The sequence below is a fragment of the Harmonia axyridis genome, chromosome 3, assembly GCF_914767665.1.
Source record: "Harmonia axyridis chromosome 3, icHarAxyr1.1, whole genome shotgun sequence".
Classification (NCBI taxonomy): Eukaryota; Metazoa; Arthropoda; class Insecta; order Coleoptera; family Coccinellidae; genus Harmonia; species Harmonia axyridis.
Genome location: NC_059503.1, coordinates 30,869,465 through 30,883,362, shown reverse-complemented (window position 1 = coordinate 30,883,362; position 13,898 = coordinate 30,869,465). Strand labels below are relative to the sequence as shown.

Below are 13,898 nucleotides of genomic sequence, written 5' to 3'. Positions count from 1 at the left end.
GCAGGTGTCCAAAGTTGAAGTTCTCGTTTTGCTAGCAATTGAAATCAAGATTTATCCATTAATTTACGGAAATCCACATAACTTTTTGACAGAATCATACTCATGTCATCTTAAATAACTATTTAAGATTCCATTACAACAAAAAAAATAAGCTTCGAGAGCTTTCCAGCAGAATTCTGACCCTGACAATGTTAAAAAAGGTGAAAATTCACTAAAAAACGTAATTTGGTAATAACTCGAAAACCATGCAACTTTTACTGGGGTCATGTTAGGCTGGTTAGGTCCCCTCTTTAGCTGACCTACCTCCGGCGTCACTGTGACGTGCCACTTATGGGACACCCTGTATACAAGGTGTTCCAAATTTTAGTTCAATAACTTTATTGGCGTCGGTTAGAACAACATTTTTCATGAAAAGAAGTTTATGTAAACATATATCGGGTGTCCCAAGGTGAGTGGCCTATTAGATTATTATGGAAACTATTGATGGTAAAGATTTCAAATTTTGTGGATAGATATTTGGCCATGTGAGGTACATTTTTAAAATAATTTCACATTTCCAGTGTTGCCGGATGTACGACAATTTGGCAACAACTTTGTTATTTTGAATGGGACATCAGGTATTTCTATTTTTTTTATGATACTCCATAAAATATTAAATCTATTCACTCTTACTTTTCCATCCCTATCTTTAACGGTTTTTGAGTTATTAATTATTTTTCGAAATTTTAGATCAAATTGGCGTATTACAAAAATGACTCTAGTTCGCTCAATATTTGAGATTTAAGTCAGATATTTTGCAAGTCGCTAGATATTGATCTGATCTGTGTCACTGCTTCTGAATTATGGTTGTCAATAATACAGGACGGACCAAAAAAAATCATCATTTGCCAAGTTACAAAATTGTAAAACAGTCTATTTTTTCAAATTAGACACCTAGTATATTTTTCAATTTTTGGAATCAGTACAACACACTCTACAATTTTTCTATTCACGTCCCTATACCTATCTCAACTGGAGTCCGAGTTATATGCGTTATATGTGTATATCTTTCTTGAGCCATTATTTATAGAAAAACCTCGGAACAAAACACCTGTTAGGCAATAATTGTTTATTTTGACACTTATGGATTGAACTGATTCATTGATATATCCATCTATGAACGACATAAAGAAAATAACAATACAAAAGAAATTAACGCTTATTGAATCAATGTGAAATCTAATAAACGCATATTACTCGGAATCCAGTTGAGATAGGTATAGGGACGTGAAAAGAAAAATTGTAGAGTGTGTTGTATTGATTCTAAAAATTGAAAGATATACTAGGTGTCTAATTTGAAAAAATAGACTTTTTTACAATTTTGTAACTTGGCAAATGATGATTTTTTTTGGTCCATCCTGTATTATTGACAACCATAATTCAAAAGCAGTGACACAGATCAGATCAATATCTAGCGACTTGCAAAATTTCTGACTTGAATCTCAAATATTGAGCGAACTAGAGTCATTTTCGTAATACGCCAATTTGATCTAAAATTTCGAAAAATAATTAATTACTCAAAAACCGTTAAAGATAGGGATGGAAAAGTAAGAGTGAATAGATTTAATATTTTATGGAGTATCATAAAAAAAATAGAAATACCTGATGTCCCATTCAAAATAACAAAGTTGTTGCCAAATTGTCGTACATCCGGCAACACTGGAAATGTGAAATTATTTTAAAAATGTACCTTACATGGTCAAATATCTATCTACAAAATTTGAAATCTCTACCATCAATAGTTCCCATAATAATCTAATAGGCCACTCACCTTGGGACACCCGATATTCTAACAAGCTCCGTTTTCGAGATACCGGGTGTTGAAATTTGACAAAAAATAGTTATTTGTTTTACTAGGCAGCAAAGTAGTAGATTGACGCCGCGGCTGATATTTCATAGCCGAGAGTAGCGAGCTTAGGGATTCAGCCAGAGCAGTCAATCTACTCTGTTGCCGAGTAGAACATATCATTTTTTCTCTGGCTGTTTAAGAGATCTTTTTTTTCAGTTAAACAAATAGAAGAAGAATAATTTTCTCGAAAAAAAAAATTGTTTTTTTTTTCAAACTTTAACACCCTGCATCTCGAAAAAGAAACATGTTAGGTATATGTTCATATGAACTTTCTACATGAAAAAAAAAAATTTTATCCAATGCCAAAGTTATTGAACTAAAATCTGGACCACACTGTAGCATATGTAGCAGTGTAGAAAATGGACTAAATATGGCATCGACTTGAACGTTTGAGTTCATCATTACAACACCTACAAAGAATAAAATGAGACCCCAGTAGATAGTGAAATTCAAAATAATGGAACTGTCGAAAGTAAAATTCTAAATGAACACAACTGATTTCCAGTGGCGGATCTGGAAGCAAGGTAAAGGGGGTAATCGCCCACCAAAACCTTGTACAGGGTGGGCAAATTTAGATGTTTTAGCACTACAACTTTTGAACCAGCGGAGATTGACAAAATCTGATACCTTCTTCTCGGTCTCTTTTTCTAAGAAACTAACAAGGGTAGTATTCATTTTTGGCCACCTTCTTTTGTTTTCGAGTTATAAGCGAAAATTGGAAAATTTTTTTTGAAAATACGACCACGCCACTGGATTCTACGTAAAAAGTGCCTGTATAATGTTTTAATTTCAGAGCTCTATCATCAGTATTAGCGGAGATATAAATGTTTTTCGATTTCGCCATTTTTCCAATTTTCGCTTATAACTCGAAAAAAAAAGAAGGTGGCCAAAAATGAATACTACCCTTGTTAGTTTCTCAGAAAAAGAGACCGAGAAGTGGGTATTAGATTTTGTCTATCTCCTCTAGTTGAAAAGTTGTAGTGCTATAACATCGAAATTTGCCCACCCTGTACTTCAGGAATGGAAAGAAAATTGGAATTTGTTATATGAAATTGATGTTCATAACCACTAGATGCGGGAATACGTTTTCATTAATTTTTATATTCAGTGAGTATGTTGTCTGTTTTGATTATTGCTGTAATGAAGGCTGATTTTATGATATTTACGATACGCAAAATTTCTTATTTGTTTTTCTTATTTCGGTTATACCTAGAATTCTGATATCTACTTTATTTTGCAAATGGTGAAAGTTATTTGTTATTAATTTAATGACTGAAAAGAAATACTTGTTTCAATTATTTCCACGTTGAGCACATATTATATTGACTGAAAATATATTTCATCTAATTTTTGTGACATACCAAATGAGATTATTTGTTTTCGTTATCTCATGTATATTCATATTTCAATTTTGTTATTTGTTACTTTTTTTATTAATTAAAACATCAGACTGCCTCCCTCCGCCCCACGCCACTGTCGATTTCCTATCTAGCACAAGTCCTCTTCTTCAAAGATATCGTAGAAGTCTTAGAGTAATAAAATAAATTGTGCATTCTAAAACATAATTTACCATTTAGACCGGTCGAAAATCTTAATGTTGAAAGATATAGTTTTTCGAGTTAGGGGTTCGACTCGTTTCAATATTTCAATATCATAAGAAAGCGCAGATTGTAAGGGATGTGCCCTTTATGCCATACTCGCGTATAGGTACCGAAGAAAGAAGTAATCTACTGTGCTATACGTTAGTACGGTGCTTATTCAATCAATGTATGAATGATACAGTATAGATCAATTGAACCGAACGGCACTGGTTATTATATTCGATATGGAAGATGCTGTCAATGGGATGCGACGTTGCCAAGTTTTCGCCTTCTTCTTAATCTTTAGTAAATATAGATTATATTGCTTCATAAGAAAATTGAAAAAATTCTTCAAATTGTGTCGGATATCAACCGACATAATTCGAATCCGCAAAAACCGCAACATAAACCTCCATTTACTGATAATCGCTCATATTTATCCATAAAAAATCTCTCGAAATTGCGGTTTGTGAAAAATCATTCACCCAATCTGACAATGCTGCTATTCAGTTAGCCTGAACAAGGCCCGCTATGCCTGGAAGCTTGATTGCCTCTATCTCGCGAAAAGATATGTAGGTTGGGGAATCCTTACCTTCACGATGATTCATTTCAAAGAATATATGTCAATTCCACAAAAAACAACCGCTGAAAGTGTAATACGAAGCGCGAAGTGTGGCGTAATGCATGTGATTTAGGTTACGGACATCGATTTTGATGCATCGGAAGAGTGTGGAAATAACGTAGTTACTTTTGTGAGAAAGACTGAATAATACTTATGAATGGGAAATGGGATTGTTAGGTAAGTGTCAAAGAACTTCTATTCACTTCATTTTCACATCAAGATATTCTTGTTTGTATTATTTCTTTAGATTGCATTTTACCTCGGAGGTTTGAAGGGAAATAACGGAGGTCTTATGTTCATGAACTGCCGAATGATTCAATCATAAGTAGATATCTGGTAATTTGGAATTTGCTTAAAAGAACAATTTATTAAAGGCTGAAGATTCTTGTCTTATTTTAGGTGGACATTCAAAAATTATTTGATTCTGCCCAGTGGAACGTACATGTTTCGGTATTGTGACTACTCTAATTGAAACGGCCCATGTTTTTGAGATTCATTACTTTATATTTAGCAAGTCGTTATTGGATGTTGAAGTCATGATTGCTATTAAGTGCCAACATCGTTAAACAAAACTCGTTTAAAAAATATTGTTATTTATGGATTCGTCAATTCTTCATGAAGTTATATAAATAACTATCAAATATCTAATTTCTCTCCTCCTTGAGTAGCATTTTCGCTTCTGAATAATTTGTGTTGTCATCGACCTCTGGGACCTTTTCTATCGGCTACCAAACTACAAAATAACGATCCAATCCAATTGACCGCCTTAAGGCAGTGCACCCCACGAGGCTTTAACTTAAAGGTGTCCACCGACGACAAATAAAGATAACTATGTTAAGAAATCAACGGAAAAATTTTGCTGTTTTTCAACATAATATACTATTCTAAGAATCTTCACGTTTTAATACGAAATACTCTATGCGGAATCAGTATGACCCACACGGTTGTCATTGAGGATTTTCTTGTTATTTGAAAGTTGAATTTCAATGAAGTTTGAGGATTTTTCGAATGACGACATTATTTTGTTGTTGACCTAGGCAGGTATCTTTACATTTTAATGTTGGAGAAAACATGTTTTCATCGAATTTTAATTGAACAAACGCACTGATGTGTAGAATAAACATCACTGGAATGTTTGAGTGCCAGAGTAATATTCGAAATTTTGACACAAAAATGTTTCAAAAAACAATACCAAATTCAATACTCTGGTATATACACTGTGTCCGTAAAGTATGGAAGAAATTCATTTTTAGCTAAACAGACCATTTTAAGAAATAATCCTGAAACACGTCGATTTTTTATTTTAATTTACCGTATTTTAAAATTATAATCTAATAAACAGGGTGAATTACTTTCGAGTAATGACGTCACCGTCATTTTTTTTAAATGGAACACCCCCATTTTGTCTCAATTTTTGGATTACTCTAGCTGAGCGCTGAGCTGATTCTAAAAATGTATCACATGTTGATTCCAATTGGTACTGGGTGGACAAAAATACAATAGTTCTGTGTGTGCTCATAAACTAACGCGTAACATTCTTTATTAGTTAAATTAACAATATTATCAAAAATACTTATTGTCTAGCGGCAATTGGTTTGAATGTAACACCCTGTAGTTTGTTACATTTATAGATTAATAAAAATGAGCTGTTTCCAAACATGTTTGGAAACAGTACTTGTGGTCTAGCAGACAGAATATGAAAGAAATTATTTCTTATCAATTTAAAAAAAACATAGTCGTCTAGTTTTTTGTGAGATGTCATTATTTGTTAAGTAATTCATTGGTGTTCAATGACAGTTTAGTACTACAATATTTTTGGTATTCGTGAATGTTTTAATTATTGCTTAGATATAATTAATTATTGTTGTTTACTCTGTACCAATTGGAATCAACATGTGATACATTTTTGGAATCAGCTCAGCGCTCAGCTAGAGTAATCCAAAAATTGAGACAAAATGGGGGTGTTCCATTTAAAAAAAAAATGACGGTGACGTCATTACTCGAAAGTAATTCAGCCTGTATATTAGATTATTATTTTAAAATACGGTAAATTAAAATAAAAAATCGACGTGTTTCAGGATTATTTCTTAAAATGGTCTGTTTAGCTAAAAATTGAATTTTTCCATACTTTACGGACACAGTGTGAGCTAATAACAGACAATTCTGAAAAATGCATGGTTTATTATTTCCTTTTATCTTCATTTGTTTAAAAATAATTCATATTATTAATATTACTCTGCGGCATTTTAACAAAGGGTTATCCGGGTTATCTTCAGAGTAATAAACATAGATAGAGGGAGCATATGTCATTTTCAGTAAGCAAATTTTGTCCCCAACATGAACTATCAAATTTGACATGAAGCGCGCGGAAATGAAAACATATTTGTGATTTTTCACTCAATTCGACAGTTTCTCCACAAAGAACGCACTTCTTATGCCCCATAGTGAATCAACGTTTCATGTTTACTCAAATTATATTGAAATAGATACCCCTATATATCAGAAATTCAGAAAACAAACTTCAAGCTCGCCAGACGACGCGACGTGAAACAATCGATGACAATAGGAGAGCAAAAGTTGCCAAACCTTGGATTTCAGCAGGTGGATACAGAAAATAATAAATATTCTGCTTATTATAAATTCGACAATTACGAAAAATATCGGATTATTATTATTCAAATTTGCATATTTAATTGAGAACGTAATCTAATCATGCTGGGGACATGTAAAAATTGCGTATAATTCCTCTATCTATTTATTTACTCTATGGAGTTATCCAATCCGCAATCAGAATGAAATTGTCAAAAAATGTGAGTTTAAATTGTTTGATTTTCATAGTTGTATGCTGTCAGTTTTTCAAAAAATATATTTTCTTCATATTTTTGGTCTCCGATTTCAAATTTCCACTAGCAAAATGCGTTTCAGAACATCCTGAAAAACTTTGTTTTCTTGTCTGTCTGTCGGTCGTTATGAGTGTCAGCCTTAACTTCTAAAATATTAATCCGATTTTAATGGAATTCGATATATCTAGTTATTCAGATGGTCTCATACAAATTTCAGCTTTTCCAGGTGCGTTGAGGATGGACAAACGTAAAATTCCCGGTATTTCCATATCTCGTGTTCTAATGTTTCGTCTGTTTCGATGTTATTAGAAAAAAATGTTGGCAGACTTTTTTTGTTGACACCAATGGCGTTTTTATTATTTCTTCAAGTACAGAACGGCCACATATTCTTTTTCATACAAAGTCTTCATTTTCGCTTCATTTTCATTTTTGCAGACGCATTCGTTTTTTCTATGATGCCATCTTAGAGAATGACCTCGTCGCCTATCACTTGCTGTGTTCTATACCCTAAAATTCCATTTCAATAATTAATGCCACTAAATTCAACTGAAACTCCGTTCAATTCACCGCAATTCCATTCAGTTCCTCACACGTCAAATTCATCATAATTCTGTTCAATTCTTTACAATTCCGCTCAATTCATCGCAGTACACAATAGCCTCGACAATAGCCTACAGAATAGAATACCTATACATACTTGTAGCACTGTAGAACACTATGAATTCATTTCATTAAGTTTGGGAAGGAACTCGTGCTTTTAAATGTTATGGAAAACTGAAAAAAAAAGGTGATAATGAAAAACTTCAACTTTGAATGTAGTACCTACTCAAGTGATTTTTTGAATTTCTAAACAAATTTTTAATATTATTCAGACCAATCTGGTTATTTGAAAAAATCAATTCCTTCAATGCTGGTAGGACTGTATATTAAGAATATATCTGTCACGTTCTGAATGTCAGAATTTATGGGCCCAATTTCTTGCTTCAAAATTAGAGAGTTTGAAGGTGTCATCAAAAAGGTCTTCATCATCTCATAATTATTCCATTTCTCTTCTATTTTTCCAGAGAGCTAATAATTTTCTAATTTTGATCTCAATGTTTGCTGAAGTTTTCTAATTATTGTTGGGTTTTCTTCGGAAACTTGTCTGTTGAAAATTGTAGGGTTCTTATTTCTTAACTTCGTCAAAAGCAGCATTTTGGTCGATCGGAAATTTCCCCGATATCTGCAGTCTGCACTACTATTTCGTTATTCTTTCAGTTAGATGCATATACAAATCACGAAATAATTCAACCCAGAATTAAGTCAATATATTTATTATGTAAATATTCGTTAAAAATCTACTCAATTTTTTTTTTCAATTTTGTTTGTGTTGCTATTTTATTTCCCTCAATAAATATATTCATCATAATTTTTGCAATATGTATGATTATTTTTTACATGTCAATATCTGAGATTTTGGTGGTTTCAACTAATAGCAATGCATTATTCTAGCCAAACCTTCAGGATTATACAGATAAAACTGCTTCCTCATCGATAATAGGTACCTTGTTTACATTGAAATGTGAAAATTTTACTTTGAATTTGTCAGCTCTAAATGCTCCGAGGTTTATTGAAAAATGACATCACCCAAGAGAATATTTCATTTGTTGAAAAAAGTAATCTTCCGAAATACAACTCGTTCTACGAATTTTATGAGATCATTTTTTATTCTCGTCATTTAAACTTATTTATTTGAGGCAAAAATATTCAAATGAACCGAATTCAGAAAAGTGTTTTCATATGTTTTCCAAATAAACAAGGTTTCCTGGAAAAGAAAAAATTATCGTAAGTAATTGCACAAGTGCATCAAAATTACCGATAATTTTGCATGACAGCGTGTTGTCATAAAAACTGCATGAGTTCATTTTCATTTTTGGAGAAAGAGCCCGACACCGAAGGTGGAGGGCTCTTTCTCCAAAAATGAAAATGACCGAATGCAGTTTTTCAAAGAAAACACGCTGGAATGCGAAATTATCCGGTCATTTTGATGCACGAGTGTAATTCGGGGGAATATTTCCCGAATAAACTGTTACAACACTTGTCAAACTGATGTAGAATGGAATTGCCATAGATTCGAAATGTGTAAGATGCATAGAAACTATGCATCTATGAACAGAACAATTATCGCAGTGCAGTTTCGCTTCCTACAATGCAATTATCGCTGTAATTTTCGATAATTGTTCTCCATATACATAGAATTTTTGACAGGAGGGAAATATTCGATAAAATTTGAAGCAGTAGTGATATTACCTATAATAATCTCTCCTCATCGATTATCCGGATTTTTGATTATCCGAATGCCTCATGACAACAATTCGTCCGGATAATGGAGTTTCTACTGTATTCAATTCCGTTTGATTCTTTCACAACACCCTACAATTCCATGGAGTTCTTATAAAATTCCATTTAATCCCATTCAATTCTTTTCAATTCCCATATAATGCGTTAAATTCCACGTGATTTTATCTAATTCGGTGTAATTCACCCTCAATTCCTACATTTTGTACCTACACTAAAATTCCTCTCATGCAGATCTTATGATTTCTTTGGTACGTATCAGAATTTCTTTGAAGACTTACGACGGGTTTGATAATACTTTGATTGACCGATCAACTCGTTGATTGCAGTTTGCAAAAATGAACTGACATTGAACACATAAAGCAAATCACCAGGATAATATAGTTATTTTTCTACAACCCTTTTCCGAGTCAGTTTTTTACTCGTTTTTGAGTCAAAAATAGTCACTTTCACACACAGTGCGGGAAAAACCCCTGCTATTTTTTTTCAGCATGCATATGCGTGTAAGTAACCACTTTCCTCACTTGTAAGGAAAATAACTATTCCCTCAAGATATGAACAATTTTTTCCATAACCCTATTATCAAATAAAAAAATTACCAATGTTTCCTCCTATTTTCAGTAAACATTTAATCATCGAATAACGTTACCAAAGTGAATTTGGATTGAGTAGGCACTTTATTAAGATATTATTAAGATCAACAAAACACGCCAAAAGTAGTTCCTCTTTAAAGCTGTTCACATCCTCATCTTTGCGCCAGTTTAAAAAATGAGAATATTGCTTTTCGTACCTTCAGATTTTTGAGGCAATAGATCCATAGTTGCATTATTGGCTGCTTCTGCTAGATCCTCATCAGATGAATACATTTTTAATCTTGTTTTTATAAATAATATTCGAAAAACAATTCAATATGGATGAACAATTTTGGCAAGTATTCGTTTTGACTAAGATGCATAGAAACTCATGGTTTCCATGCATCTTAGTTTTGACTAAGATGCATAGAAAATCTGGTGGGTCAGGGGTCTACTTATACCTGTAAAACTTTCAGACAAAACGGGAGATTTTTCAGATTTATACCTACTTGATTTCAAGGGATCGCGGTCTGTTTCAGATGGCGCATACATCGTTTACATTTGACATTTCACTCAATTCTCGACTCTCGTGAATCAAGGGCGTAGATCTTTTTTTTCTTGGGGGGATAATCGAAAAAAAAAATTCTGACGACAACTTTTACTCATGTCTGTAATGTTAGAAAAAGAAGTTTGATAACGAAGTTTGAACCAAATTACTGAAAATAATTGTTTTTATAACTAATTCGGTTTGTTCTTACCTTATACTGGGTGTTCTCAAATCAGAGTTACGAAGGAAAATGAGAAATTACTTGGAAAATTTTGAGAAAAAAAAGTTTCATGAATATGAGCCCACAAACGCTTTGCTTTCAATATACAGGTTGTTTCTAGTTTGTCGTACTTTTTTTGTGATACTTATATCAGTTTATCAAATATTTATTAATATTCGCTACAGATTGGGTAAATCAATACCAAACTTATAATTAATTCATTAATTAGAGCTTACTAGCTGGATCTTTATAATAATTTGGATTTTCCTGAGGATTACTAAAGATTTTTTCTCGAAATCGATAGCAGATACGACAAAACTAAAACAAACCAAAAAGTGTAGCACTGGACCAGAGTTTTTTTCTACATTTTTCTAAACTAACAGCCATTCACCAAAATATAGTTTTGGAGGAAAGAAGAAGGCATCCTTCCAGAAAAAATATCACTCTGTAGATTTGCATTCAAAATTAGCATCAAATGGTGAACATTTTAAACTGGAATATCTATGGCCAATTCAAATTAAATATCTTGTGAAGGGAAGGTTATACCAGAAAAAAACTTAAACTTTAACACATGTATCTCAAAAAAAAATGTTTGGGGACTCATGTTATAATACTTTTTTCTTAAAATGATCCGGATATCTGTCATTTTCATTTGTATCTCCAATTTAGGAACACCGTGTAATTACCCCCAGTATCCCCCTATTTCTACGCTCTTGTCTTGAACTTTGAGTATAGAACAATAATATTTTATATTCTATGGTCTGTCATTATATTCTATTCATTTGATTGAAAATTTGAAATGAACTGAATTGTAATTTATTGTGAATGTTTGCAGTGTCTAAAATCAGTATTTCCTTTTTAAACGGCACCAGGCAGATATCGGGATTTCGAAAAATTTGAAAGAGCGCCACCTTACAGAACTCTGGTGAAGCAGACCACCAAAGCAACGGGTGGGTCTCCCAAAAAGTCTGAAACAAAATCGAATCAGTAAACACACCAGGTATTCTATGCATCTTAGTTTTGACTAAGATGCATAGAAAATTGCATCCTAGTTTTGACTAAGATGTCTAAAAACATGGTGTATGCACTCGTCAATTTTTGAATGGAATGACATTCGACCAAATTGAAAATATTAGTTTTATTTCGTGGTGGCGCGGCAATGTCATACTTTTCATTTCGATCTTTTTTCCTTTGATTTTGACAGGATACAATAATTGAAACCCGATCCTAGCCAATCAGAAGCATAACTAATATTCTCAAAATAGGAAAAACAAAATCTAATCAGTCCATACACCAGGTTTTTAGACATCTTAGTTTTGACACATTGGTTTCTATGGAAAATCATAGATCATGACATAGAAATTAATACAAAGATCCATGAATGCTAATTATAATTTTTGAAGGATGTCAATTTCTTATAGAAAATGCAATATTTTTCAAACGGAAAATTGCATTTATAATCAGTTTGACATGGATGAAAGATATAACTAGATTAAGAGGTTTCATATTAAGGGTATTCACAAATTTAACAAATATTTTCGGGAAAGTGACACTTTCATAATCGAAAACAATGCGAGAAAGTAGTTATTTGACGAAACCATTAAAGTTTTTTATAATTCTAAACAAAGAAATACTTAGTGCCCTCATAATCATCAATCGAAGAGATACCTCTGATTTCATTTCATAAGATACAAAATCCAAACAGGATAAAAATTTGTATTAGGTGTACAACTTTGCTTCCGCCGTTTTGCAATAGATGGCTGTAGCGGTAAGTGGTATTTGAAATAAATAGATCGTAGTCCGTAGATGTCAACCAATAAACTTAGGTATTTGTAAAGATAACGCCATCGAATTATTAGTCGATTTGTGTCTGCATCATAAAGTGATTTTTGATTAAACAAATTCTCGTCATTTGCGGAAGGTTTTGGGTTTCTGATTCAATATGATGAAATCTGCGGCCGAGGCTCATTGAATGCTCTCAAATACCTATGGTGAGGCCGCTATTAGTAAAAGAACGTGCCGAGAGTGATTTCAACTTTTCAAGAACGGTGATTTTGATATTGAAGACCAGCATGGCGGTGGAAGAGAGAAGGTTCTCGAAGATGAAGAATTGGAGGTATGACTTGATCAAGATTCGTGTCAAATGCAACAAGAATTGGCAGGATCATTGGGAGTGATGCAACAAGCCATTTCAAAACGTCTGAAAGTCATGGAAATGATTCATAAACAAGGAAATTGGGTGCAGTACGAGTTGAATCTGAGAGATGTTGAACGGCGTTATTTTGATTGTGAACAGCTGCTTGCAAGGCACAGACGGGTTCATTAAGATAATCCCAAGCGCAGAAAATCATGGGGATATCCCGGCCATACTTCCACGTCGACGGCCAAACCGAATATTCACGGTTCCAAGCTCGTGCTCAGTATTTGGTGGCACCAGCTCGGCGTAGTGTACTCGTATTATGAGTTATTAAAACTGACTGAAATAATTACAGGTGATCGTTATTGAACGCAATTAATGCGTTTGAGCCGAGCATTGAAAGATAAAGTGATTTTACGGCTTGACAATGCTCGACCCCATGTTGCGAAAGTGGTTAAGACATACTTGGAAACATTAAAATGGAAAGTCCTCCCAACCGGCCTATTCTCTAGACTTTGCTCCCTCGGATATCACTTGTTTCGATCAATGGTACAACACCAGCACTTCCAGTCTTATTTATTTATTTATTTTATTTATTTATTCAATTACTACACCCATCTACAGCCTAAGCCAATTACAGAATGGGGAAAAATACAAAATTATAATAAACAATACAAAATAGTATATATACAGATAGCTTCTTAAAGAAATTGCGACTGTAAAACAGCCCTTTTTATATCAAAATGAGTACAGCAAAAAATGTCTGAAATATTCTGAACATTGCAAAAATCTTGACACATTCTGAACACATTCTTATGAAGAAGTAAAAAATTGGATCGATTCGTGGATCGCTTCAGAAGATGATCAGTTTTTAAAACGCGGGATTCGTTCGCTGCCCGAAAGATGGGAGAAGATGGCCAGCGATGGACAATAATTTGAATCAAAAATGTATAACCAGTTTTTTACAATAAAGCCTCGAATTTCGGAAAAAAAAGGCGGACGCAAAGTTGTACGCCTATGTATATGTAATGTATAACTGTATGTATATGTATGTATAAGTGTTTTTCTATTAAATTAAACTTTCTTCTCGTGAATAAACATTCTTTTGATTCATTGTTGCATAAATTATTATTATTTAATTTTTATGCATTG

General features: G+C 33.1%; 1 protein-coding gene and 1 long non-coding RNA gene across 3 annotated transcripts in view; one reads left to right on the top strand and one right to left on the bottom strand.

Annotated features, from left to right (window-relative positions):
* Positions 1 to 3,969: 3,969 nt before the first annotated feature.
* LOC123675155 (diacylglycerol lipase-alpha) overlaps positions 3,970 to 13,898 on the top strand; it is a 38,291-nt gene continuing 28,362 nt past the window's right edge. Inside the window, exon 1 of one of the 2 annotated variants that reach the window (XM_045610441.1) lies at positions 3,970 to 4,267. The gene's annotated coding sequence lies outside the window, so the exon portion shown is untranslated. The remainder of the gene's footprint in view (positions 4,268 to 13,898) is intronic. The other variant, XM_045610442.1, reaches the window with a different exon arrangement.
* Positions 6,928 to 10,283, bottom strand: LOC123675160. Its single transcript, XR_006746761.1, has 3 exons — positions 10,061 to 10,283; positions 7,501 to 7,707; positions 6,928 to 7,440 (listed from the first exon to the last, which is right to left on the bottom strand). It is a non-coding gene; the product is annotated as an uncharacterized LOC123675160 (long non-coding RNA).